This window comes from Vulpes vulpes, chromosome 6 (assembly GCF_048418805.1).
Source record: "Vulpes vulpes isolate BD-2025 chromosome 6, VulVul3, whole genome shotgun sequence".
NCBI classification, from domain to species: domain Eukaryota; kingdom Metazoa; phylum Chordata; class Mammalia; order Carnivora; family Canidae; genus Vulpes; species Vulpes vulpes.
Genome location: NC_132785.1, coordinates 127,297,978 through 127,325,683, shown reverse-complemented (window position 1 = coordinate 127,325,683; position 27,706 = coordinate 127,297,978). Strand labels below are relative to the sequence as shown.

Below are 27,706 nucleotides of genomic sequence, written 5' to 3'. Positions count from 1 at the left end.
AAGAAGTAACTTCACCTTGAGTATCCCCGGTGGGGAGTGTGGTGGAAACCACAGTGTATCCAGGGGGCAGCACAGCCACCCTGCAAAGGGCTGCGTCGGGGGGTTCAGGGCCGGGCAGAGCTCCGGCCCCGGGGGTCGGCTCGCCAGTCAGGCATTCGCCGCCCAGCCCTGCAGGGATGTGGACACGGAGGCCCCAGCTCTGCAGCTGACCCTGCGTCACTCCCCTCACTCCAAGGCGGGTCGGCATTGACACGGGGCCGACTTTGTACAAATCAAAAACCACAGCAAGCTCACTGCAAAAACACTGCAAAGCCACCCGGGCTCTTCCCGCCGCCGCCTCCCTTCCAGGAAGCATGCCTCACGGAGCTCAGGACGGGCCCCGGCTCGCATCACACACCAGGCACACACTCTCACGTCTCTTGTGCGGGCGGCCCTCCGAGGCAGAGTTTGATATTCAAAAAGAGGTTAACCATGTATTATTCATGGCGAATGAAGCGAACAGAACACGGATAACCTCTCCTCAAATATCCCTGAATAGCTCTGATACGAAAACCATGGCCTCTTCCCCACCGGTGTCTTTGCCTCTGGAACATTCTTGGGATGGGCTGAATCCCCAAAGCCAGGGAGCCAGGCGTTCGCACCCTGTGAAGAAAGCACAGGTGCCGGCATCAACCGTCCGCTCCCGTGCTTGGGTCCCAGGCCTACGCTTGGCCCTGACACCACCCCGAAGTTCAAAGCATGCTCAAAGAGACCCCCAAAGCAGGTTGTATGGGAAACAAAGCAACAAGAAAGCTTCCTCCGGGGATTCCTGGCAGATGGGATTTGATGCCAAGAAGTGACCAGGAGATGAATGTGTGGCATAGCTACCTCTTCGGATAAGACGGAGCGTCACGGATTCCCCAAGACAAGGTCTCTACCGCAAGGCGGCCTCGGTCCCAGGAACATCTCCTCCGGACTGACTGGAAACGAAGGATTGCAGAATTAGAAGGTCTAAGCCATCAATAACGCTGCTGACCTAGCACCTGACGGGTCCTGCACCAGGCTGACACCAGCAGCCTCTCCCTGGAGCGGCCTTGCGCCTGGGGAGCCCTTTGAGGCATGATCTGGCTCCAAAGAAGAGCAATCTCCTGACATCGATGCACACGGTGAGCTCATCACAGATAAGCGTCGTTCACGAACCCAGGAGTAGCGTGTGGATTCTGGGAAGTTCTCTCATGATCGATGGCATGTGGAGGGCAGGGGGCCGGGGCACACACAGCACAAATAAGGCACGTCATATCCAGCCCCAAACGGTTCCAAGTGTTGTCCACCGACCAGCAGCGCTAGCATCACTTGGGAACTTGCTAAAAATGCAGAATCTTGGTCCCTAAATCAGAATCTGCCTTTTAACAAGATCCCTAGGTGATGAAAATCTTAGAAGCATTTTATAGTTTGAGGAACGCTGTTCTAGCCAGTAGTTCACACGCACACGGGTACGCACACACACACTACACACGCGGGCGCACACACACCCCAGAGGTGCCGCTGACCACAATGTCTTATTCTCAAAGTCTGTGTTTCATCAGCGAGTCTAGGGTCTAGTCTAGACAGACCAGACTCTAGTCTAGAGTCTAGGTAGAGTGAGTCCAAAAGAAGGCGTGTGCCCACACCACGTCCGCCAAGAATACACAGAACTTTCAGTGGACGGCTGCTCGGGCACACCGAGCGGCAGGGGCGGCGGGAAACATACCGTGTTGAATGTTTGCGCCTCCCCCGGGCACTATCCCAGGCTTTGGAGATATACTCAAGACCAGGGGACGCGGGACCCTGGTGCCCCCAGTCCACCCCCCAGGTGCCTCGAGAGATGCCTGGAACCAGCATCTCACCGAGGGCTGATATTTAAGCACACAGAAGACAAAAAAGACAGTTGAATAATTATCAGCATCTTCCACGTGGCCCCCAACACCCAAACTGCTAACTCCACCCCAAAGCCGGTATTAGTTCAAGGACATCACACCGATGGCTTGCATCCCAAGGCTACTGAATTAGTTACTCTACATCTTCAGAACAGGCATGCTCCGCGGCGGCTGTCCTCCTGCCGAAGTCAGCAGCGTGCTTGAGAGGACTTTTGAAGCAAAGTTGGATACTAAAACAATGGTTGTCCGATATTAATCACCATGAATATAGAGACCATACTACGGACAACCATTCTTTAAGCACCAAAGAACTGCACCATCCAGAAGAGCTTGGCATCTTCTCCAAAGTCGGTGTCTCTTCCAGAACGTTCTTCCCGGGTGGACCGGATAATAAGGGTTTAGCAGGTCAGCTTCACACACTGAGGGTAGCCAGGCACATGCTTGGGGACCAGTCACATCCTCAGGTGGTGGTGGGGAGCGGGGCGGGGGGGGGGCTGACCAATGACCTGTCCCTAAGGCTGGCTTCACGTCCAAGAAGCAGGACCGACGAGCCTCGAAAGCCATGCCCCGCCTGACACCTGCCCATGACCAACGCAAGTCAGCGGCAGCACCGAGGAGCCCACCGGGTCCTGGCCAAGCTGCGCCCCGCCGCCAGGGCCCCCGCCACAAGCCAAGCGCGTGCTCGCTCGTCCGTCCCCCAGCCCGGCAGGAGCCTTGGGGAGGGGTGCCACACGCAGCCCCCTTCTGGAACGTGCCATGGCATCCAGGAAGTCTGCTGAGGCAGGATTTGATACTCAAAAAGAAATTGTCCTTGTATGATTCCTCACAAACACAGCGAACACACCAAGGATAATTTCTCCTCAAGTATGAAACAGCACGGACAGGAACACCAGCACCTCCAGGTCTTTGGCTCAGGGTTGGGCAAGTGACTGAAATTTAGCAAACCCAGGCGCTCACGCACACGCGCGCACACACACACGCAGGAGGATACCGCACACACACCCACACACGCGCGCACCACATGCACCTTGGACAGCCTCTCTTTGAGCACCGGGGAGACGAGCTCCCCGAACACGCTCTTCGCACTGCTTGGCATCCACGCCCAAGGGCCCTTCAGAGGGTGGATGGCGGCGCAGGTCAAGAACCCAAGGGTTGACCCTCTCACACGGAGCGGACGCTCTCGCTTGCCCTGCCGACCCCACCGCATTCGGCCTCGTTTCTGAGTGCCACCGAGAAGGGCCCAGCAGCTCTGCTCTGGACAATCCAGTCACATACCTGAGGGCGGGTCTGAGGTCCACATCTCGACATTGCTCCAAAACGCCAAGGAAGGAATGTGATACCACCACCACCACCGGGTTCGTGGCACCCGTAAGCATCACGGCTACTACTTATGAAGTGCCAAGTGCCAGGCTCTACCCTAAGCCGCGTACAAGCCTTAACTCCATCAGCCCCCAGCAGCCCCACGATCCCCGCTGGACAGGCGAGGCAGCAGGCACAGCGCGATGAAATCTTGCCCAATGTTGCATGGTTAGTAAGTGTCAGAGGCGGGATCCAAACACAGGAAATCGGACTCTACGGTCTGCGCTCTTGATACTGAAAAAGTGGATGACCCTGTACGATTCGACATGAGTAAAACGAACAGGACAGGGATAACCACTCTCCAAGTACCAAAGGTTAGCACGGAAAAGAAAGCCACTGCCTTGGGAGGACTTGGTACGTCTTCAAGGCGCAGTCCTGGGGATGAATTAGACGCTGCGGGTTAGTGGACCAGGGCACACACACCAAGCGGAAGCGTGCAGGCTCATGTACCAAACCACAACAGTGACGACAGACACCGCCCCACGCCGACACCGACCTGGCCGTCTCAGGACCCGGACCACACGCACAGCGCATGCCTTCCGACCCACCCACGCAACATGGGGAGAGGTGACGCTCCTTCCCTAGTGTCGGCTGCGCGCCGGCAAAGACGTCTCCGAAAAGTGGCGACCCGTAGCGATTTGCCACACGGCAAATGGACACGCACAGTCATGCACACACATACCGCATCCCTCGGTGAGTGTGATTGGGTCCAAGAAGACTCCCAGACAAGGTTTGATACTCACAGAGAGCTTGCCCTTGTATATTCTATGTCAATAAACCGAATATACAAAGGGCAACCTCGCTTTAAGTACCAAACAATAGCATTGGGCAGGTCCATCGCTACGGTTCACAGGCCTGGCCTCGTCTCCTGGGATCCGTCCTAGGGAGGGGTGGGAGATGCAGATCGGCAGACCCGAGGGCAAACACCTCCTGCCAGGTGTGTGCCCGTTGGTCAGCTCCCCATCCCACGGAGCCCAGGGAGGGGCAGAGACGCCAGTGCCCCTTCACTGCAATCGGCATCATGTCCAGGAATCGCTCCAACCCAGGACTTGTTCCTGAGAAGGAGATTAACCCCACAGCCTTTGAGTGCACGCACAGAGCTCAGCCTCTCGATTTCTGCAAAATGACACCGGGGGTGGAATGAGCATGAGCACCTCCTCCAGGAAGTCCTCCTGATAACACACTGGGCACTGAGGGCAAGGGGACCGGGCATATTTACATCGTAGAGAAAGCAAAGGCCCTGTGGTCACCACCCCAACATACCTCCCACTGTGAGGCATAGACATCGAGGTCATTCCCAGAACCAGGCCCCTCCCCACTGCCCTCCTGGAGGTTGGCATCATGCCTAGGAAGCCATGCTAGGATGGTTTCTATGGAAAAGGGGTCAACCCCCACATACTACAGAGTAACGGAGAACACACACCCACAACCAGCTGCCCATGGTGGCCTCTCCCCCGAGACGGCCCCGCAGAAGGAGTGGGAAGTGAAAGCTAGAGGTCAGCGGGGACCTGACTCATCCCCCAGGCGAGGTGCTCACCTTTCTGAGAAGACATTTGCTCCTGATGGCGGCTGCCACAGGGCTCCTTCCCGAGGCTGGTCCCAGGGCCAGCTGACCCCCACGGCAACCAGGGCAAAGTCAACGGCCACACGGCCCAAGAAATGTCTCTGCAAACAGAACCGGGGCTCTCTTCTCCTGGCCACAGCCCTGGGGGTGAACGAAATTGCAGGCCGTTAGAGAACCGGAAGGCAAACACCGAGACAGAACCACGTCCCTCTGACTTGCCCGGGTTCACGTACCTGGCGCAGGGGGACGGCTCCCATGGCTCTTCCCCAGAGCCCGGCAAGTCCTGTAGAGGACACTGTCTCCAGGGCAGGACACGAACCACAAATCACAAAAAGAAACAGCTCTTACAGATTCATCTCAGGGACCGTGAGCAGGAGAACATCCATCTGAACACTGAAGAGCATTGACGAGCAAATCTCAGCCTCTCTCCCAAAGCTGATGCCACCTCCTGGAAGCCCTCCAGGATGGACGAGTGGAGGCTGGTCCATCAGGCGTGAGACCGTCCTAAAGAAAGCTGGAGCTCTGGGGTCGACCGTCACGCACGCGTTACCCTTGGAAGGGTCTGGTATCAAGGTCTGTCTCCTGAGCTCTCCTGAGCTTGACATTGTACCGGGACTCTCCTGGGTATGACTCGGTACTGACAAAGGGCAGGTCCATGCATAACTCATCTTTAAAAAAGCAAACCACCATTAAACTCGGTGCAGACAAGAGGCGGCGTGTGCAAAAGGCCCCTCTCCCCCCCACCCCACCCCCGCCAGCATAGCACAGCCTCTGGGGCGTCCCCCAGAGGAGGATCCCAGGGTCAGCATCACAGCCGAAGCCCACGCCTGGGCCTAGGGAAGCCGGGCCATACCTGGAAGGGCTGACATCTGGCTGACATCTCTGTCCTGAAGATGGAGCTGGGTCCGAGCGCCTTCCCGGTCAGAGTTTGATACGCAAATAAGAGTCTCCCCCTGTATATTCGCCATTAATAAAGTGAACATACAAAGGGTATCCTCTCTTCAAGTACCAAAGAGCAGCTCCAGTGAGGACCACACTGTGTCTTCCGGGGTGGTCTCCTCCTGCGGGGCCTGAGACCAGGGGGAGGGGCCGGTGATAACCCTGCCTCCTGCGTGCTGTGACCCAGCCCTGAGATGGGCTGTACTTCCAGCATCTCTCCAAGACAGGACTGTCTCCCTACAGACAGGCAATCCTACAGGACCCGACATAAAATGGATGGACGAAGGGTGACGTTCCCACAGGGCATGCAAAACCGCCCTGGGGAAAGCTTGCTGCCCCGCCCCAAACCACTGCCTCCAGGAAGTCCACCTGATAACACATTGGCTGCTTGCGGGTAGCAGACACAATAGCATGCATCATTAGAGGGGGAGAAAGCAAAAAAAAAAAGAAAACCAACACATTCCACGATGGACCGCCCATTCGCAAATGGTGTAACAGGGCTAAGACAAGCACCCCTTCTCCTGAACTTGGCATTGTGTCCACAAAGCCACCCACACTGCCACTCAAAGCACTTATCTAGTGCAAGATTCATCAGAGGAAAATGAAATCCTCGTGGGCCAGTGCTAATTAAACAGATAATGACATCAGGGGTCCTGGGTCCTTCCATCACACCCAGCAATGATGCCGAGAGGGTGCCTATGGACAAAGAGAGCACTGGCGCTTGATGGTCCCAGCAGCAAGTCCCATGCAGACACTGGGTGCTCTGGGGTCACCCTGTTCCCTCCCTCTGGACTAGCACCAGCCTATCCCCTTCCCTCAAGTGGACGTGAAGACCCAGAAGTCAGCCCATGGATGATGGGCTGGGTGTGGAGGCCGGGTGGACCAATGACCCAAATCTCAATTAGACACTGACATTGCTCTCGAGCATCCTTTCATGTATCTGGGAGGTGAACAGACCAGGAGGTCCCCTCCCAGCGCTCGGAATCATGTCTGGAAAGCTCCTGCCAGACCAGCGGCGAGGATGCTTCATCATCCCACGAAGCGGGCCCACCCAGGGAAGCACCGCTTTCTGAACAGAACGGTGGCCTTGAAAGGAAAACCAGCGCATCATCTCCCAGAGTCATCATCTCTTCCAGAAAGTCCTCTGAAAGACGCACGGGATGGGGAGGGCGGGAGCGCCAGGTCACAAGGAGCAGGAGAGAGGCACATGCCCAGTGGCCAACCATGCACCTGCGTACCCTGCAGCAGTCCTGGCCCTCTGCTGGGTCCCCGAAGTCAGCCTGGTCTCCAAGCAGCCTTCCCAGGCGGGGTTTGCTCCTCGGAGAGAGCTTGTCCTTGCATATTCATTACAATCATACAAACACACGAAGGATAACCTCTCTTCAAGTAGCAAACGACAGCACTAGCAGCAAGGCCACTGGCGCTGTGACACAGTTGGCACCAGCTCCAGAAGTGAGCCTAAGATAAACAGATCGGATGCGCGGGGTCAGCAGGTGGGCGGGCGGGCGGCACACGGGGCGTGGGGAGTATGCGCCCGTGGGTGACCCGAGCACCCATGCCGCCCACACCCGCCGGTGCCCCCACCGGTGCCCCTTGTCCCGAAACCCACAGCCCACCCAGGTACGCTCTCTAAAGTGCCTGTGGAGGAGACTGATTCCGGAAAGCGCGTCATAAACATGGTAAACACACAGACAGCGAAATGCGTTCAGGGTCAGTAAAGCACCGCGCAGCCTGGAAACCAGGTGCTCTGTGCCGAGGGCGCGTTGCACGCGGCGCGCGGGGCTACGTTGCGGTGGGCTCCTGCACCCGGCAGGGGTGGCCACACCGTCTCTTCTTTGACGGCGAACTTCACATCGGCGGCGATTTCCCAGCAGCATTTGATACTGAAAACGTGGATTTTCCTCTATGATTAATCATAAATAATGTACTCATAGAAGGAGAATCTACCTTTTAAATACCAAAGAAGGATTCTGTCCAGGAGAGCGTGAACCTGCGTTTGAGTCACCAAAAATGAAAGTCACGTAAGGTGGACGAGCTTCCACGCAGAAATCGGACGACAGACCCCCGCCACACGATAACCTCACCAAGTTGGCCTCCTGGTGAGAAGTGGCTTCTAGGCACGTACGATCCTCAGGCGTTTGCCCCAAACTACCACGCGATGGGCAGCCCACCGCGATCTCACCTGCCCAGGCCCCGGGGCCGCCGGGGAGGGCCTCGCCCTACCGTCTCCTCCAGAAATATTCCCAAAGCAGCATTTGATACTGAAAACATGGATTTTCCTCTATGATTATCTATGAATCACGTAAACATAGAAGGAATATCCACCTTTTAAATACCAAAGAAAGACTCAGTTCTGGAAGGGACAAATGTGTGCACAGTTCATCAAAAGTGGAGGCGAGACAGCAAAGCAAGTTGCCTTCGGTCCTGTGGCACGGCTGTGACGACACACCACGGCCTCTCTGCCCGGGGGGCTCCTCCGCGAGCGGGGGCTTCTAAAGGTGATGGTCGGCAGACATATGGCACGAACGAAGCACATGTTCCGCGGTCCACCAGCTTTTCACTTACCCTGGCGGGGCGCAGCCCTATCTCGCTCCCCTGACCGTTGGCTTCAGGCCAGCCATGCTTCCAAAGCAGCATTTGATACTGAAAACGTGGATTTTCCTCTATGATTAACCATCAAACACGTAATCATAGAAGGAAAATCTACCTTTTAAATACCAAAGAGGATTAATCCTGGAAAGCGTGAACCTCTGCACAATCCATCAAAAATGAAAGACGCGTGGCACAGCAAACACGGGTTGGCTGCCACGGAGAAACCGTGACCACGGACCCCAGCCTCCTCCCCGCGGTGGCGGCTCCGCGAAGGCCTCGCAAGACGAGGGGGGCTGGTCCGCAGGCATATGGCATGAAGATAGCGCATGGGCTGGGGGCCACCGTCTTTCCACTTACCCTGGAGGGGCTCACCCCGCCCCCCGGCTTCCCTGACGGTAGTGAGAGTCCAGCCATGCTTCCCAGCAGCATTTGATACTGAAAACGTGGAATTTCCTCTATGTTTAACCATAAATAACATAAACATAGAAGGAATATCCACCTTTTAAATACCAAAGAAGGATTTAGTCCTGTAAAGCCTGAACCTGAGCACAAACCATCAAACACAAAGGTAACGCAGGGCGGGCGTGCTTGGCTTGTGCCTGCAGGAGTGGCGGGGTGGCGGTCCCCTCTGAGGACGGCAACTGTCCCATCACTAATGAGAACCTAAGTTTTGGGATGTGTCTTTGGTTTGCTCCCTCTGTTGGCGGGAGGAGGGGCGGGAGGCGCACATTAACTTTCCTCTCTTTCCCCCGAGAGGGGTTTCGTGTTCAGAAGTGTTTTAAAACCAACTTCAAATACCAAAAACGTGGATTTTCCTCTATGATTAACTATAAATCCCGTAAACATAGAAGGAACATCCACCGTCTGAATATCAAAAATTGAACAGCCCCAGAAAGCACAAACCTGCACACAATTCGTCAAGTAAAAAAGCATCGTGGGGCAGTCTAGGACCTGTGGCACTCTGTGGAGGAGCTGTGACGCCAGGCCCTGGCCTTGTCGTGTCCAGATGGCAGGCCTGGCTCACAGGCACATGAATAGGGGCGAGCCCTGCTGTCACTCATCCTGGGGAGGATCCCCCTAATGGCTCATAGGGATTTCACGGCCAAAAGTGTCTCCAAAGCAGGGTCTGAGTCCGAAAAAGTGGACACACTTCAAAAATTCGCCATTAAATAAAAGCAAGCACAGTAGGGATGTCCGTTCTTTTACCTTCCACAAATATCACAGACAAAAGAAAAAAGACCTACAAAGTTCCTAAAGTCAGCCTCAAGTCTGTGAAGCCTGTCTAAGGCACCCGATGGCGAAGCCCACGTAGAAGTGTGTGCTGAGAGCTGAGCATCCTTTCACGTACCTTAGAGGGATTGAGGACACCAGAGAACTTTCCAGAAAGGGAGACTTGTATCCAACAGGTCCCGATAGTCAGGATTTGGTAAGTCAACGGGATAGGCTGTTAGGAGTACACAAGAGAAAGAGATCGCAAACGAGACCTCCTCAAATACAACCAAGTGGCATCAAAGCATGATGCTCACCAGCCGCCACCACCACCACCCCCGGAAAAATACCCCACAGCTTCCAGAAAAGTCACTCTTCAAGTGGACTGTACACAGACACTTACTGACGTAGGTGCTATGGATCCTCAGTAAAGTATGCTTCCAACAGCAAAAACGAGAGCATCAATGACCCCAGACATAGTCCGTGCCCTGTAGGGTCGTCACCTCCAGCAGGTCCTCCTGAAAACAGATTCAGTGCCGAAGACACGTGGGCCAGGCGGCTTTCTTTGCAAACAAAGCATAGGCTCTCTGGTCAACTGGTCAACCCTCCATTCGTATTCCCCAAAGGGGCACCCGCATCGATACTGCTGCCCTAGTGTTGGAATCGTTTCCAAAAAAGTCTTGTGCTTGCAAAACCACTGCCTGTCATGAAGGGTGGGGTTAGGCACGCCTCCTAAGGACAAATAGATCCTGAGGATAAAGTGGACCGAGGAACATCCATCATTTACAAAGAGCCAGATGCGGCTTGTTGAGGAAGCCGTCCTGGTCCCCCCAAAGCCCCCAAGCACAATCTGTCATAAATAAAGCAAACACACAAGGCCGAGTGTTCTTCACATACCATCAGGAGCAAGGCCACACTCCCTCGGTGGGTGCTGCCTCTATGAAGCTCTGTCAAAAATAATGAGACACAGCTGGTTGGGGGGGGGGGTCAGATGGTCCAAGTCATAAATAAGTATCCACGTGTCTTCCCAGGGGTGATTCTTGCAAGCATGGCCATGAATGAGGACGGCGTGCTATCGAGGAGGAATACCTGGCTGGGCAATTTTTTTTTTTCATTGAAATGCAGGCAGCCAGGCAAGAGTGGGGATAGAGGTAGTGACTAGCCACCAAGCTCCTCCCCAGGTATCCCGGACGGCAATGCCAACCCACCTGTTGTCGCTTCCAAGAGGTTGGCATCCCCCCTGAGCGTCCTGCTAGGGCTAAAATGTTGGTTAGGGAACCAAAGGCCAGTGAGCTGAGGGTCCTGCTGACCGTGGCATGGCTTCATCCCCGTCCCTCCTCTGCCACCAGCATTTCCTTCTGGAATGGTCTTCCTTAGAATGCTTCTTGAATAAACCACCTGCCCCCAAGTCCTGAGGAGCAACCCCCCTCCCCTCGCCTCCTCCAAGTATAAGGAAAAAGTGTGTGTTAATCACAGCAGGAAGAGGACAGAAAGGTAAGTCAGAGCCTATGTCCTGGGGACCCGGGGGAACCCCTGGAGCAGTAGCTGAGACGGGAGATAGGGACATCTGAAGAGTGCAAAGACCCCGTGGTCTCTCTTTCTTTCTCTCTCTCTGTTGCCCATTTGGAAAGTTCCCCCAAATAACCTGGTATTCCACGCCTTTAAAAAACAGCTTTTGTTAAAATAAAGTTACATTAAACTAAGTTCCACACGAAAACATCGGTACACCTGCCACATATTTGTAAAAATTCCCACGATCATCTCGCATCTGTCATTTCAATTTTTCCAGCCTAGGTCTGTGTCTTATCGTTTCCTACAGAAGTTGACCTTTAGAAACCAAGGGGCTGGCGAGTGTATATTTGGGATTCTTCTAAAACTCTGAAAACCGTGTTAAACATTTTTTGGTTCGCATTTCTTTGTCGACTCTTCAAAGAAATTGGTGTCACAGAACCTCATTTTCCACATATATGGCTTTACCTTCGGCGACAAGATTATATGGTGATTCATTCAATAAATTCTCAGATCTCAAAATAAATAAATGAAGGAAAACACTTGCCATCTGGTCAACCATCTGCTCTCATACCCACACCCTCAGAGAGGGAGGGGCTCACACTCACACCCATTCCTGAACCTGACACCACGTGCCGCGGGTCCTTCAAGAAGGCATTTGATGATGAAAAGAGATCAACCGTGCAATATCTGCCATAAACAAAGCAAATACATCACGGACAACCTCCTTTCGAACATCTCAGACCAGCTTCTGTGACCACGCTCGTCCTCTGGCCGCCAGGGACTCCTCCTACAAAGGAGACAGAGGGTGAGGGTTCGCGCACGGGGAACACACGCCATCCGAGACGTGATGCTCCCTCGGGGCCTCTCTCTGACGTACCTGGGGTGCTACGGGTAACCGTGGCCCACCCTGACATTAGGAGCAGGATTCGATGGAAAAGGAGGTTCAATGGAAAGAGTACTGTACCTTTCGCGTTTCCCAGGCATAAAACAGAGGCCTCATGGGACAGCCGTTCAACCCCTAGAGTAGAGGTGTCTCAGAAGCAGGATCCCCTCCAGGAGCATCTCCTCTGGGCTGCAGGGACTCTGCGGGCCCACGGGCCAGGTGGCACACGTCATACACAGGGAGCATACACAGCCCGCCCGCCGTGTCGAGTCCAGAAACCCCGAGGAGGTGCTCCCATGGCCGTGCTTTCCCGAAGTCGGCACCCCACCATCGAGAAGGATGGGACCTGAAGGTACAACAGGGTAACTGTGTGTGCCACAGCTTGGACAGCCTTTCTTCACGGGGTGCAGATAAGGCTGACACGGAGACAGCTGCTTCCTTTCCAAAGGCGCTTCTGCCTCTGGGAGGACCTCTGAAGGGAGGACGGGCCCTGGAGAACGGGTGGGACGGGAGCCACCACCGTGCAGGCCTCTGCTGGGCCCAGGGAGACCCGAGTACCCTCAGTGGCGCTGCCAGCAGCAGCTCTTCCCGGAAGCTGGTCGGTGCTGGGCATCAGTGACGGGATATGATACTCAAACAGAAGTGCACCCGTATTTTTCGTCATAAATAAAGCGAAGAAACACGGATAACCTCTTTTCTAGTACCAAAGTGTAGCACCGAGAGTGACCCCGTGGCATCTCGTCCCAGCCGGCGGAGCTCCAGGCACTCCTCCTAGGGTAGACAGAAACGGAGGGTGAGTGGCCAAAGCGACCGTGACCGCCCCACACACGCTCTCTGGACCGTGACCCACCACTGACCCCCGAGAGCTGCTGACACCCCGAGCGTGTCAGCTCAAACCACCTATCCTCCTGGGCAGATGCGGTCCTGGAAAGGGACCGGCCAAGAATGACTTGTCGCGAAAACAACGAGTTCATTTGGGAAAACTCCCCTTCGAGTGCCACAGAATGGAGCCGTCCGGGAGCCCTGGGGCCCCTCCTCCAGGAAGGCAGCCTGAGGATGGATTCACGGCGGGGGGCAGGGCAGAGAGACCCCAACAGCTGAGTCGCTCACGAGGCCCCCATTCCGCAGTCACATCATTCTGTGGCCCTCCTTGGGGGCCGGCACCGAAGTCCCTTCTCCGCTGATGGCACCAAGGTCCCTCTGAGGCAAAACAGGAACCTGGGAAGAGTCAGGCTAGGGGAGGGGAGTGTTAGTCCCCATATAACAACACTGGGGACTGTGTTCCCGGGGACCACAGGGCCTGCCAGGGGAAACCCCTCTCCCAGACCACAGGGACTGCCACCTCCACCATTGTTGATGCTCCCAACCAATTCCACTATGGATGTGCGGGTGACCGTCCACCAAGTGACTCGTCATAATCAAACTGCACACAGCTGGCAACCATCCACTCGCACCTCTGGAGGGACCTGGAGGACGGTTTTCACCAGCTACTTGTCTTTATGGCTGTAGCAGTGTTGGGGGGACTGTCACCCGAGTTCCTTTCAAATGTTGGGGGAATTCTTCATGAGAGAGCCTGGAAGTAGGACTCCCCAGGCCTCCGTGCAGGGGGGGCTGCATGGGACCGAGAGGCCCAGCTGCATCTGTTCTTCAAGGTGGACATGGCCCGTGGCTGAGCTGCAGGTGGCCAGACGCCAGGCGTCCCTCAAGCCACCAACATGCAGGCCCAGGGGCAGACCCTCCACGTACGTACCGAGACAGGCAGTGACACCAAGGTCCCTTCTCCAGTTGGGCCCAGGGAGCTCGTCAAGGCGAGATTTGATACCGAGAAAGAAGTGCACCATGTTTGTTTCGGCACGTATCAAGCGAAAATAACACGGGCAACTTCTTCCCAGGCACCAGAGGCGGGCGCCGCTGGGCTCGCTCCCTCTGGCCGTCCACCTGCGTGAGAAGGGACACGGGGGTCAGAGTGCGCTGGTGAGCCGGGCCAATGCCACCCATCGAACACGTGCTGGAGAGCAGTAGGGCGCCGGCTCACCCTGGGTGGGGGGTGCAGCACGTCCGGGACGCCCTCACAGGCGAGGCTGACACCGAGCGGGGGTGGGGCGTGTGGCGGTCCCTCTGCTCCACGACCCCAGGGAGTCCTCCCGGGCAGGAACCGACCATCAGGGCAAACAGGCTCCAGAATATTTCCTAATAACTCCACAAATGCTCCCAGAGAGCGTCACTCCAGAGAAAACAGGACAGTCTGGACCTCAAGACGGAGTTTCTTTCACCAGTCAGCAGTTCGAGCACGGCCTCCTCTTAAGGGACAGGAGACCGAGGAGTCGGAATCAGGCCAAAGAGGCCACCAGGGCAGCATGAGCTCTCCTGTGTCTTGCACGGTTCCGATGGCTTCCCCTCCAGACAGGAGCTTCTGTTTCCTTCGTGACACGCCTGTGCTCTACACCGGCCGTTCAGGGTCTAGTACGACTTATGGCAGATAAAGCAAACCCATCACAGAGGCCAAGGAGCAGCAGGTACAAGCAAGAACATCTTCCCCAAAGTCAACAGCACGTCCGGGAAAGTCCTCCGAGGAGGAAGGGACTCTGAGGGTGAAGGGTCAAGGGAGATGCTCTGGGGTCTTCCATCCTTCAGGTCCCCTGGAGAAGGGCCCATGCCAGGGGCCCTACCCTGCATACAAAACACATTAATCAGGAATTATTTGTCATTTCATAAAGCAACACATTTAAAGTCCAAACATAGTAAGTCCGTAAGAAAAAGAATCTGCCTTAGATAGGATAACTGCGACTAGCTGACCAACAGACACATGCCACTGAAAAAAGTGCACGAGGTGATCATCTGTTTTTAGCCCAAGATAAAACACAACTCAAACTGGCTTAAACGATAGATTTTTAGGCTTCATGTAACTCATAGGCCTAAATAATGTGAAAGTGAAGAGGCAGGGCAAGCTTCAGGTACAGTTTGATCCAGGGGCTCAAATAATATCATCCAGGTCCTGGTTCCTGGCTAACTCCCTAATCTATGCCTTTTATGGTACACATTTCCGTCTCTGGGCCTGCACAGCTCGGCCTTGCACAGAATCAGGCACTCTCCTCTCGGTCATTAAATGGCCATGGGAGCATCAAGGCTCACATTACCACGTCACATGGCTGATGGGAAATACAGGATCTACTCCGGCATCTCTCACAGGAGATGGAGAATTATTTCCTTTCCCAGAAGCCTCGGCAAACACCCGGCATCTCATTAGCTCAGTGGAGTTAGGGGCCCACCTTTGGATCAGTCGCAACAGCAAAGGGGGAGAGAGAAAGCAACTCACTTAACCCGGGGTGCTGTGTGTAGGGTTGGGGCACCTGGGGGGTGGGGAAGGGGCTTCAGTCCAACCCGGGCCACATGGCAGGAAGAGGGGGAGCTTTCAGGACAGAAGCCGGGGGAAACTGAGGAAGGGGAAGGAACACATGCAGGGGGGCCGAAATCTTGACCAAAGCCCACTACGGCGGGAGCAGACGTGGCTTCCCCAAAGTCGGCGCCCGAAGCCAGCAGTCCTCGAGGCAGATTTTGGATACTGAAGAAGAAGTGCACCGCGAATGTTTCGTCACAAATAAAGCGAAAAAAACACGGGCAACTTCTCATTAAGTACCGCAGGTCGAGTCAGAGCGGCGGGCGGCCCGCGGACGTCCTGAGAGCAGGCGGGGAAGTGCGCCGTCCCGGGAGGGGCGCCACGGAGGTCCGGCGTCCGTCAGACACACGGTGGCTCACGGGTAACGCTGCCCCGAACGCAGTGGTAAGACCCTGGGCCCGACAGTCGCCCCGCTGCCGACCGGCAGCTCCAGGCAGTGCTCGCGGGGCACGCGGGGCGCTGGGGGCCACCGACTCACGAACGTATCACGAACGAAACCCGCGTTCCCCGTGGCCCATGAGGACTGCCGGGCCACTCGCTCCACATACTCACCCTCCCCACATCCGCACCCTCGCCACGACCTCCTCGTAGGTGGAGACGGGTGCACCCACCCCTTGTCTTTGGGCTCGGCCATGCAACCCACTCTGGCCAAACAGACGCAGGCAGAAATGCTCCAGTTCCAAGTTTCGGGGTTAAGTGACCACTTACTTTCTCACGTGCCTGGCGTCGCCGTGGGAGCCCCGGAGGAGGATTGCGGGGAGAGGTCCACTCCCGCCTTCACTGCACAGAGTAGGCCTGGTCTCCTACGCTGTCCTGGGGTGGGGGGGAGGGACGCCTCGGATCACGGGGCCAGGAGACGTGTGCTCCGGGGTGAGACATCCACACCCGTACCTCCAGGAACGAGGGCCCCTCTCCCAAGTCGGCGTCACTCCAGAATGCCTCTTAGACAGAAGCTGAAACCCAAAGGCATCCAGTCTGCTTGGGTCCTCGCAAGTCCAGCAAAGCTGGACAACAGACATGGAGTCGAGTGATGACAGCAAAGCCTCTCTCCCCGAGTAGTGAGCCTGGACGGGAAACCCACCCAGGGACGGGTGGGATGACCCAGCAGGGGCTCATCGAAACCACACTCAGAGCTCCTCTGCCCCCCATCCCTTCACTCACCAGTAGTGCTGTAGACTCCAACAGCCTGCCTGGAATCTGGCATCGCATCCAGGAGATCCTCTGGGGGTGAGACCTCCCACTGAAAAGAGACAGACCGTGTGGCATTCATCATCCACGCACCTAGCTCATCAGACCGGCCCTCTCCGGGTACCACAGAATGGAGCTGACTTCACAGCCACAGACGATCCCCACATCAGCACCGCTGCGCTCACGCCCTCCCGCCGGGCCTCCCAAGGACAGACGGGCCCCCTGCACCAGGTGATACACCCATCCTGCATTCAACGCACACTGGGGAGGGGGGCGCGGTGGGGGCACCGATAGCAAGGCCTCATCCCTGACCTTGTCTGCAGGCAGGCGGACGGTCCTCCTAGGCAGGATGTGAGGCTGAAAGAGAAGATTATTCACTAATGATTGTTTATACTTATTTTAAAACGATGAGACAGGGATCCCTCCCGCAAAGGGTGACCGCTCTATAGACACTGTATTCACACTGGCCTCAAACCCTCCTATATCTTCACCAAAGCATCCACGTGCACCAAGATGTCATCCCACAGATGAACTGGGCGCTGATGGATAGTCAAACGGGTGACCTACAGCATAAATGAAGCGCACGTCACCGGTCTACCATCCTCTCAGCTACCCTGGAGAGCGGCTGGCATTACAGTCCCTTCAATGATGCTGTTGGCGTGTCCAGAAAGCCATCCGAGCGAGACCCCACCCTGAAGAGCCACCACCCACCGGGAGTCATCAAATAAGACGCACACCACAATGAGCCGCCTCCCTCCACCATGAAAACCTGGGCCCTGTTCCAAATGTGGCCTCCCTTCCAAGGAGCTGTCCACGGGAGGGCAGGATCCTGAGGGCCACACACCGCCCGCCCTCCGCCCCGCGACACATGTCGCCCGGTCCGCCTTCCTTGCGCCTACTCAGGGTGAAGCTGGCCAGGTCCCTTCCCTGAAGGCCGCATCGGGAACAGGAAGTGCCTCCAGGGTGGGATTTGATACTAAAAAAGAGGTTTCCCGTGTATGTTTCATCATAAATAAAGAGAAGACAACACGGACAACCTCTCCTTCGAGTATCGACGATTAGCACTCATAAAAAAAAAAAATAAAGAAAAAAAGGAAAACACAAAAAGAAAACTGCTGAATCTTCACCGACGCGGGTGTGACCTCTGGGGACATTTCCTGAGTCTACGCTGCACCTGGGAGGCCAGATGTCATGTGTCCTATTCAAGCGTCCTGCAGTGGTTTCTGGACATCAGCCAAGAAACCCCTTAAAACTGATACTGGAAAGAGGTTCCCCCATGAAATATTTTCCACCAAGACAGAGAACACTTAGTGTACAACCTCCCTCCGCTTATTGGCGCCTTCCTGCTGATGGCGCCACAGTCTCCTTCTGGAAGTCCGTAGGCCTCCGCGAGTGCCTCAGCGCATCAGGACAGAGTTCCCTGTAGTGCCCACACTTTGTGGTCCTGGGACAGGTGATGCGGTCTGCAGCAGGCTGGCAGCCCGGCCCCTGTGCCGAACTGGCCACGCGGTCTTCCAGGCTAAGGTGTGATCCTAAAACCAGGTGCACAGTACGGGGTTGGTCATAAGTCAAGTGAGCGCCCACTGCAACCTCCTGCTGGGTAGAGGAGGAAAGCAGGGGGCGGGTCCGGGCCCCTGCCCTCCAGAGGAAACACCATTCAGTGGCCTCCACTGCTTTCCATTTAAGTTGGTACCATTGAGGAATGAAAACCAATCTCCTTTCCTTCAGTCGGTTACCCGAATGTTGGTGCCAACTCTGGGTTGGCTTTTCTGTTTTGCTACCAAACACCTTTGACCATTAACTTTTTCATCATAGAGGGATTATTGAGATCTCTGGACTCTTTGCAGCCCCACCAGGGAGGGAGGCCAGCCAAAACCCTGATAGGATGGGAGAGAGAGAGGAGTCACACCCCAAGGGAAAGCAAGCCCCAGGCTTCTTCTTCCAGAGTTATAGGACTGTGCCCTTCCTTCCCTCCAGGTCAGGCTAGTGAGCAGACGACAAGGAGAGTCATCATCAAGCCATATGCCCCCCCCCATGCCCCACATTCTGTCTTTTGACTTCTGCTTAACTAATGGAGTGCATGAACTCAGCAGTTCCTTGCTCGGATGGCGCCTTACCTCTACCACAAGTTGTCTGTCTGTCTGTCTCTCTCTCTCAGCTCTTTCTAGGTAGACAAGATGGTGTTTGAGCATCAGCTGATGTTGAAGACTGGGTTGTGCCCGTCACCGTCGCCACCGCATGTGTTCTGGCTCTCAACAAACAGAGTGGGATTTAGTGGAAATGACCGGGGCCTTCTTAAGGACCCCCACGTCCCTTTCCCCAAACATCTCAAAAGAGCCCAGAATCGAGAGTCATGGCATACTGCCATCAAAACCAACGCGCCATCAACAACTTACCTCTGTGCCTTGGCTTTTGAGCCGGCCAAGAACCATCTCCTCTCCCAAAGGTTGACGTCGCCTTCTTGAAGTCCTCCTGAGAAGGACTGGCAAGGAGCACCAGCGTCAGACACAATGGGCAGAGCGAGGGAAGCCTAAGTGCTGCTCGCTCACCCAGGACGGGGGCTGACCACTTCCGTCTGTGCAGAAGTCTCCCCAGCTGGCATTTCATACTGAAGAGTGGTCGGGGGAAATGACTTGCCCTAGAAGAAACAAACACACCATAGGAAACCTCTCCTTAAGGACTGCAAAGAAGAATCATCCAGAGAAACCCAGCCTCCTCCCTAACATCAGCATTGCCTCCTAAGGGTGGATAGGATAGAGGGCATCCTAGTGCATCTCTGGGAAATGCCACGGCCTGAGGTTAGCTAGCTGCTCACGTCTCCTGGATCAGGGATGAGGACAAAGGCCTTTCCCCTAAACTGGCATAACAGCAAGCACTCTTCCAGCTTTAAAATTAATCAACACCAGAATTCTTATTAGAAATAAACAGGTCCCATCCCAGACTAACATCAGGGGAACCCTCCCACCCCCCACCCATACACACAAAGATCTCATCTTGATCTCAGAATAATCTTTTTTTTTTTTTCCAGAGATGTTATGACGTCCAGAACATCTTTTCAGAATGAACTAGAAGCTGAGGGGCAGAGGCCCGGGCCACCTACGTTGTCTCTCCAGGGCATGCTCTCTGTGCAAGAAGCATCTACCTAACGTGGGCTGGGCTTACTCCAAGCCCATCGCCAAAGGGGACACAGACCAGCCATCCCTCCATAGTGGGACCGGATACTGCATGAGGCTGGCTGGGTATGCCTCCTCGGAAGCAAGATAAACACAACTGCTGATGACCTACCTGCATGTTCTGGGACATGGAGCTGTCATGGGGACCGCTGTCTTCCTCCAGGTCAGCAGCACCTTGGGAAGGCCTCCTAAGAATGGATAAGATATTGGAGGTTAGTAGAATAGATGACAAAAGTCAGAAATATGGGACAGGCTTTGTGGCCAAACACATATTCGTGTCCCCAGTGCCCATTCCCTGATGCTGGGATCTGGACCAAAAGGCCTCCAAGGAGAGGCAAATGCTGGAAAAGAGGTTAACTGGGTGTGTTTCATCCTCGTGAAAGAAACAGAAACCCAGAAAACCTCTCTTCAGGTACCACTGATTGACACTGACCCAGAAGACCACTGATCCTTCCCCAGACTGGACACTCCGTTCTGGAAGTCCTGCTAATATGACTGGACACTGATGGTCAGTGTAACAGGTGACGTTAGCCGTAAATATAAGGCACAGGCTTTGTGGTCAACCACTTATTTCTGTCCACTGGATGGGAGCTGACAGCAACACCCTTCCCTGAAGCTGGGATCTGGACCAGAAGGCCTCCGAGATGGGATTTGATACTGGAAAAGAGGTTAACCAGGTGTGTTTCATCCTCATTAAAGAAACAGAAACCCAGAAAACCTCTCTTCAGGTACCACTGATTAACACTGACAAGAACACCACTGATCCTTCCCCAGACTTGCCATTCAGTTCTGGAAGTCCTGCTACTATGGATTGGACACTGCGCATGAGTCAATTTGCTGGCGTAAGCCATCAGTTCAGTGCATGCTGTCCGTCAACCAACTACCCAAGTACCCCCGTGGAGCAGACCCCAACGGCATCCCGAACTTCCTAAAGCTGGCATCCTGGCCAGAGGGTAGTGATACCACAGAGAGGCTGGTCACAAGAACCATCGGATTTAGAGTTAACCCCCAGGGCCACAGAGAGACACGGATGCCCCAAGGCAAGGCTGGCTCCCCAAAAGGTCTTCTCAACCCTCCCCAGATACTGAGGTGCACGGGCCAAGCGACCTGCGTCGTAAGTAAAGTGCACGCGCTCTGGTCAGCTGATCACTCGAGTACTTTGGGGTGGTGCAGACAGCATGCTCCCTTGCCTGTGTTTGGACGGCCTCACATTTAGGAAGCCCTCCAAGGAAAGGCCCTCCTACTAAAAACAAGTCCAAGTTTGCCATATCTGGCCCACGTATGGTGGACACCTCGCAGACGCTCTCTCTTCCAAGTCTAGCGGAGCCTGGCTGGCCCTGGGTTATGGTCTCTTTCCCAGAGTCGGCACTTCTTCCGGAAGTTCTCCAAGAGGAGATCAGATACTGAGGGTTAGTGGACCAGGTCACAAACGGCACAAATAAAGCGTGTGCTCTCTGGTCAACCATCTCATGTACCCAGACACGTGTCGATGCCACTCGCCTTGTCCGCAAAGTTACCCCTGCCCTTGAAGCCGCCAAGCCAGAGTGGTTTGCTGAGAAAAAGGCTGCCACACATGAGTTATCAATCACACACAAGACAAAGGAACGCATCACAAACCCCGCGGAGTTGCAGTGAGCGCAGAACTAGTGTCCCCACCCCACGGTTGATGTTAGCTCCAGGAAAGCTTGCAAGGCGGGATTAGATACTGCAAAGAGGTCGACCGTGTAATGTGCGCCATAAATAAAGCGAACGCGCCACGGACCACCTCTCTCCAAGTACCAAGCAGCAGCAGTACTGACACCAGGACAGTGGCTCTTCCTCAAAGCTGATATCACCTCCTGGAAGTCTTCCGAGGCGAGATGTGATATTGAGAAGAAGTAGACCATGTGTCCTACGTCATAAATAAAGCGTACACACCATGGTCAACCGCATCTTCAAATACCATGAAGTGACGCGGACCCTGCCTCTCTTCCCTTAATTTGGTGTGTCACCTCCAGGAACCCCTTTGCCATCAGTGAGCGTCATGAATTATCACCAATCAGCAAACGTGGCAATGACCACAAGCCCGTGTCCAATGCCACTACCATCTCCAGGATGCCCTGTAAGGCTGGGATTGGGTGCTGAGTGTTGGTGGTGGGGGGGGACCAAGCGGCCAACGTCATAAATAAAGCACGTGGTCTACGGCCAGGCGCCTGGTCATCTATGCCGGATGGTGCCTACCACACAGGCCTGCTCTCAAGTCGGCATGGCCCCCGGGAAGGCCCTAAGGCTGACTGATGCTGAGAATTAGTGGACCATGTCACATACGTCGTAAACAACACGTACGCTTTATGGTCTACCATCTCTCTACGCACTGTGGCGTGGTGCTGAAGCCAGACCAATGTGTCTCCCACGAAGTTGGCTTTGCCTCTGGGAAGCCCTCTGCGACTGAATTTGATATTGAGAAGACGTGGACCATATTACATACGACATAGAGCTAGCGCATGTTCTATGGTCAACCATCTTTTCAGGTACCGTGGAAAGGGCTGATGTCAAAACCGGCGTCTCTTTCCTCTCGTTAGCACCACCTCCAGGAAGCCCTCTGAGGCTAGATGCAGTATTGAGAAGAAGCCACCATGCAATGTCTGCTACAGATGCAGTGGGCGCAGCACAGAGAGACCCCTCCAGGACCCAGAGTGGAGATGACGTCGGAACGAGCACGATGCCTGATGTTTAGTATCGCCTACAGGAAGCCCCCCAAGGTGCATCTGCTGTTATGAAAAGGTGGACCAAGTGACATGCGTTGTAAGTAAAACGTATGAAGCATGGTCAACTTCCACTAAGTATCCCAAAGCGGCGCGGGTGCCGGAACTGGCACCTCCTCTCCAGAGGCCCGGGTGGCCTCCCTGGAGACCTCCAGGGCTGACTCTGATACTGAAAAGAAGTCGACCATGTTACATACGCTGTTAATAAAATACATGCAGTGCGGTCGAACCCTTTCCAGGTACCGTGAGGTGGGTGCTGACATCAGAACCAGTGCTCCAACTCGACTCTGAGGCCGGATTGCAGATAGGGAGAAGTGGGCCGCGGAACGTGCATCACGTCTGTAAGCATACACGGCGGGGCCAATCAGATCTTCGTGGAGGAGCAGTGTTGAGTCCAGAGCCAGGGCATCTTCCCCGAGATGACTACACTTGACATGGGAAAAAGATAGACTGTACACGCATCGTCAATGAAAACAACGAGTCAGTGTGTCTTCAAGTACCTGGAGTGGCACCATCTCGTGGGCACCCACGCCTGTCTCTACACAGGCACTGGGTCTTGAAGCCATCTGAGGACAGCTCGGAGGATGACAAGAGGCAGACCACGTGTAATATCCCTCCTTCACGAACATCTGAGGCACCGACCACCATTTCTTCAAGTACTAACGGGGGGGGACGTGCCAGCGTGGAAGCAGGACACCCTCCTGGAGGGCATCAGTGTCCTAGGGAAGCCCTTGGGGGCTGCGTCTGACACCGAGAAGACTGTGTTGCAAGCATTAACAGACTAAGAACACATCTAACAGTCTACCGTTCCGCCAAGTACCGCGGAGCAGGCAGGGTGCCGAGGGAGACCAGTGTCGCTTCTCTGACTTCAGGCTCGCTCCGGGCTGGTTTGGACGGCTGGGCTAGATACCAAGAAGCGGTTTACCGTCCCACATACATACTCAAAATGTATGTGGGACGGTAAACCATTTCTTCAAGTACCGCACGAGGGCAGTGATGACCGGAAGAAGGCTCACGTTCACAAGGTTGCCTCCGGGGACCTCTTCGCGGCTGCGTGTGACGCTGAGGAGCAGCAGGCCATGGTGCACACTAAACAACAGTCGCGTGGTCAACCATGTCATTGAATGCCAGAGAGCAGCACTGATCCCAGAAAGAATCAAGATCTCCTCCCCAGAGATGGCGAGATTTCCCGAGGCAGAACTTGATATAAGAAGAGCGAGAGTATGTCATTTTGCATCATGCAGAAAAGAACATGCCATACAGAAAACCATGTCTTCGAGCGTCACGAAGAGGCCTGGGGTGGGATCCAGTGGCGCCTCCCCGCAGACAGCGTCGTTTCCAGGAGCCTCGAGGATGGATTTGATACTGAGGGTTAGTGGACCGTGTTACATACGTCACAGATAAAGCGTACGCTATACGGTCTACTATCTCTCCAAGTACCACACAGGGACGCCGAGGACAGAGGTTGAGGACGCGTCCAGAAAGCCTTCCAGAGCTGGGGGAATCAGAGGGCAGGTCGAGCACAACACATGCATCATGCGACAAGCACACACAGGCTAGGAGTCTTGTCTCCACTGTGAGGAGCTGGTGCTGACGCTGGTACTGGTGGCTTATCCCCAAAGCTGGCAACTCCTCCAGGAAGCCCTCCAAGGCCGCAAGTCCCACTGAGCAGAAGTGGACGACGTTATGGATTTCATGATTCCAGAAACACTGATTAAGTGCCTACTATGTGCTGGGCACCGTGCTGGATCTGAGGGAGTGGGTACGCGGGCACAGTGGGAGGGTGGCCATGGCATGTGGCTAAAGGGACGGGGCGGGGGCAGGGGGAGGGCTTGGGAGGGGAGTGGTGAGCAAAATGACAACTCTAAGATGGCCTGTGTGCAACCGGAAAGAACACCTGTCTAGTTCTACTGAGCAGGCCACGCAGGTAGACTCGGGGCATGTGAAGCCCGGGCTGTAAACCCAAGTACTGGGCACCAAAAAAAAAAAAAAAAATGCCACACGCAAGAGACTAATGGCCATCTCCGCCTCAACGTCAGGGGCATTCCCCAGAGGTCCTCGTAGGCCGACTGGACCTGAGCAGTAACCACCATGCCATCTTCACAAGCAAAGCAGATGTCGTTTTGCTCAACTGACTCCCTAAGGTCAGAACCTCCGTTTCATCCCCCATCTTGGCACTGCCTCCAGAAAACCCTCTGAGATGGCATTTAATCTCGATCAGAGGGGAACATTAGTACAAAGAGAGGAACGTCAACATAGGGCAATAGCTCTTCAATACCACACAGCGTGCTGGAGGCTGGACTGCTGGGTCCCCCTGAAGGCAGTATTGGCTCCGCGGAGCCCTCCCAAAGCTGGCTGGGCTTCTGGGAAGTGGTGGACCACGCCACCCAAACGCTTCCTTGTGCATACGCCACAGGGCAAACCATCTCTTCAAGCACCACGGCTGAGGCTGGAACCGGTGTCCTTGCCCCTGGGTTGCATCGCCTCCAGAAACCCCCCAGAGGGTGCATCGGATAGGCCTTGTCGCGCAATTCGGGCATCAAACACAGGCACCAGGAGTTACCATGGAGCAGTGCCAGAGCTAAACCCAGTGTCCTCGTCCCTCACGTTGGCAACACCTCCGGGGTGCCCTCCGAGGATGGATTGGATACTGAGAGTTAGTGGACCATGTTACATAGGTCAAAAATCACAAAGCCTACGTTCCATAGTCTACCATCTCTTCAGGAACCATGGAGTGGTGCTGACCCCAGACCAGGGCTTGCCCCTGAAGTTGGTGTCACTTCCAGAAAGCTTTCTGAGGCCTGATTTGGCACTGGGAAGCAGACACGTGGTGACCATAAATGAGCCCTCCTCGAGTGTGGGGGGAGCGGTGCTGTTGGGAAGAGGCGCCTCTACCCTCAAGTAGCACCTCTCCCGGGAAGGCCATGCCAACTCGGAAAGACTGAGGAGAGGCCAGCCATGCAATGTTGGCCACGCTTCGGCCAAGGCATGGTCAACTATCTCTTTATCAAGGTGAAGGGCCGTGGTTTGCTCTGCATGGCAGGATGGGAAGTTCTAAGGGCAGAACTCAGATGTGAAAGGGGGTCCCTCACCTTCTGGGTAACAACTTGGCCAAGCTGCCCCAAGCTAGGACGGTCCTTGCCACACCCCACATCACTGTGGCATATTCAAGTCACAGACCCGCACTAGCTCCTCCTCGACAGCTCCACCTCCCCCCCAAGAGGCTTTCCCTGGGTCTCTCCATTCCCTCCCGTAGCCCAACTGTCAGTACCACCACCCCGTAGAAATGGAATGCACAGCCATGACAGTTGGTCTCCAAGGACAGGGCAAGGGCCGGCTCATGGGCAGCACGGTGGGAAGACACAAGCTATCCTCCAAAGTCTTGAAACCCAGCACCGAGCATGTCGTCCCCCTGCTCACAATCCAGTTGTCGAAGACCAAACTCCTTAGGATGGCATTCAAGGCTTCTACCTCCCCATCCACTTCCTGCCCCAAGTCCTAACACCGCCTCAGCCAACTCAGCCCTTTGCATCCCCTGACCCTCCACAGCACCCTGCCCGTGCCTCTCCAACGACCCAATCCCCTCTTCTATTCGCTCAGGCACAGAAATACGCTCATGTTTATGAAACACCCGCAAGGCGCTGGAGCTGTGAATAACACAGGGTCTCTGCCCTCCTGCAGCCTCCAGCTTAGCAGGGGAGACCCACACTGAAATAATTAACACAGAGCATGGATTTCAAAATGAAAAGAGGTCAAAGTGTTGTGAAGGAGCAGGCAACAGTTAGTAAGAAGATCCGACCAGTTAGGGGGAGCTTCTCAGAAGTAGTTTACAGTAAAAGATGAAAGATGAGGAAACTAAGCCAGGGAGAGAGGGGAAAGAGTGGACAATGCAGGGTGGAAGTGGAAGACTGGGTGGTGCACGGACCGGGTGGAGCACAATCCAGATGGAGAATGGACCAGGTGGAGCACGATCCAGGTGGAGCACGGACCAGGTGGTGCACGGACCAGGTGGCGCATGGACCAGGTGGTGCACTGAACAGGTGGATGACCCGTGGACCAGATGGGTGAAGCATGGTCTGGATGGAGCATGGTAACCAAAAGACCTGTGAATGGAGCATGGGGAGCCAGGAACATGCCAGAAATGAGGAGCTAGGGGGAGGCTAGGACATTCAGAGCCTTAGACAAAGGTTAAAGATTACAGATTTTAGCCTCAGGCAAAGGGCAGGCCCTTATTAGCTGATAAAGGACGTGAGCTTCACATTTTTCTAAGATAGCTCTTGCTGATGTGAAAAGATCATGCTTCTGGGAGGCAAGAGTAGGACAGGAAGATAGTCTAAGAGTTCAAAAAAGAGAGCATAGCCTGGGCTGCAGAGGGCTCAGGAAGTGGGGAGAGTGGGCACATCTAAGAACAGTTAGGAAGAAGAGCCCGAGAGATGTGGTGATGCCCCAAGTGCAGGTAAGGAATGGTGAGCGATACAAAAGGGTCAAGAACCTGGGCAGGTACCTGGCATGGAAAGTAGGAGGGAAAGGCACCACTTCCCGAGCTGGGGGAAGCCCGGATGAGAAGCAAGTGTCGGTGGGGGAAGAGTTTAGTTTGAGTGCACCAGGTCTGAAATGGCAGCGAGAGGTCCTAGCAATCAGATGGAGGCCACTGGTCATCTTAACGAAAGCTCCTCCAGGGGAGTGCTAGGGTCAGAAGCCAAATAAAAGTGAAATGCAGAGAAAGCACCAAGAGGGTGGCAGCTAGAGGGAGGAGGTGGCTTCCTGGGATTTTTCAGACTGAAGGCACTACAGCATGCTAAGAGCCAAGGGAAGCCTCCAGGAGAGCAGAAAAACTGGCCAAGGCAGTAGAAGGCTCTAGAAGAGCTGGAGGGTGGAGGGTAATGGAGCCCATGCTCAGGTGGCGATGTGCCATGCATCAGTGGCAGGTGGCTTCCTCCACTGGTCATCAGGGAAAGAGAAGCAAGAGAGCAAGGCTAATCGAGAGAAGGTGGGGTAGTTCTTTTGATGGCTTTTATTTCCTCTGTGTCCGTGATTGGAGAGGACGCCACTCATGTCTCCTCTTGGAATGGGAACTCCTCTGGGCGGGAAGGGGTCACACTGGCCTCTGCTTTGAATCCCCAGTGACCAGAACCAGACATTCTGTAGAATGAACAGCAAGAATATCAAGGAATGAAAGGATGGACAACTCTGAAGAGCAGCGATGAATCCTGAAAGCATCCCTGCCCCTCCTGGGTCTCTGGAGAAGCAG

General features: G+C 55.0%; 1 long non-coding RNA gene across 1 annotated transcript; it reads right to left on the bottom strand.

Annotated features, from left to right (window-relative positions):
• Positions 1-16,511: 16,511 nt before the first annotated feature.
• LOC112930324 (uncharacterized) lies at positions 16,512-17,971 on the bottom strand. Its single transcript, XR_012002309.1, has 3 exons — positions 17,858-17,971; positions 16,851-16,895; positions 16,512-16,590 (listed from the first exon to the last, which is right to left on the bottom strand). It is a non-coding gene; the product is annotated as an uncharacterized lncRNA (long non-coding RNA).
• Positions 17,972-27,706: the final 9,735 nt, after the last annotated feature.